Source organism: Charadrius vociferus, unplaced genomic scaffold, assembly GCF_000708025.1.
Source record: "Charadrius vociferus isolate BGI_N301 unplaced genomic scaffold, ASM70802v2 scaffold213, whole genome shotgun sequence".
NCBI lineage: Eukaryota > Metazoa > Chordata > Aves > Charadriiformes > Charadriidae > Charadrius > Charadrius vociferus.
Genome location: NW_009647828.1, coordinates 4,578,129 through 4,579,332, shown reverse-complemented (window position 1 = coordinate 4,579,332; position 1,204 = coordinate 4,578,129).

Sequence of the window (1,204 nt, the reverse complement as noted above, 5' to 3'; positions counted from 1 at the left end):
ATTGTTTTTCTGTGCGAGGTGTTTTTCTATGACTCCTTTGCAAAAACAGTCGCCTTTTCCTGGGCACATCAGGAACCAGGTGCTGCTGACTTCGATGCCGTTTCTATTGCGGCTGCTCCTTAGAGGTGAGTTATGGAAAATGGTTTAGGAACTGGGTTTATTTCATTTGGCATCAAAGCATGTTGGTGAGTGAGGAAAACTGCTGTTATGCCTGCTGAGATGTGTGAATTTCATACTTTCATGAGGCTGTGAGACTTGTCACATCTACCTGAAATAGAGCTTTCGGCAAAATAAAGAAAAAATAGGTTTCATCAGGTAAATAACATTACAAGGATCTGGTTCTCAAAATCTCATCAAGCAAATATGAACATCAGACTTGAGCTAAATGTCACCTCTTAGCACTCCAGCCATCTCCAGATGAGACATCAAGTGATGTTACTTGCATAGGCTCCTGGTTTCAGTGGGCAGTTTATTCTCCTTTTCCTAAGTAGAATTCATCCTCCCTTTATGATGGGATAAGCTGCCTTTGGGAAGCGCCTGTCTTCATGGGCCGATGGAGGAATGTAGACAAGGAACTGAAACTATGGGCCTGCCTTGTAGATGACTACAGATGAGTCTCATGTTTTCTGCGATGCTGAAGTGAGCTGGTTCCTGCCATCCATCCGGTCTGTTGTTTGAGTGCCCCTCACTTCCATCACTATTACAACTCAGCAACTGAAAATGAAATTTCAAAAACATTTTCAAAAGCACACCCCTCCCAAGACCAAAATAGGAAAATTCCTGATTCTTATTTTTCAGTATGGCTCAAATGGAAATGAACGTGCTGGCAAATGAGGATGGATGAAATGTTTGTCAGGACTAGGTTCTCACTCTGCTGTAGAGCGTAGGTGCTTAACTATGGCACGTAGTGCATGTCCTCAGAGATGTGGTGATGGATGTGCTGGGAGAACCTATACAATTAAAGGATCATCCAGGAAGGGCCATTGCCTTTCTTAGTAGGGGCATCTTACTTCTCTCTTGTCCCTGATTAACTGTAAATTTCATTACGAACCAGTCCAGGGTACCAAACTGGTGCCCAGAGATTCCTCTCCTGGGTGTAGAGGTGTCCTTGATCTTGGTCCTCATGGCTTTAGCTGGTTCCCATGCCGTTTCCTTTGTCATATTTATACTCTGTGTCACCATTCAGAGGTCTCCTTTTCTTCAT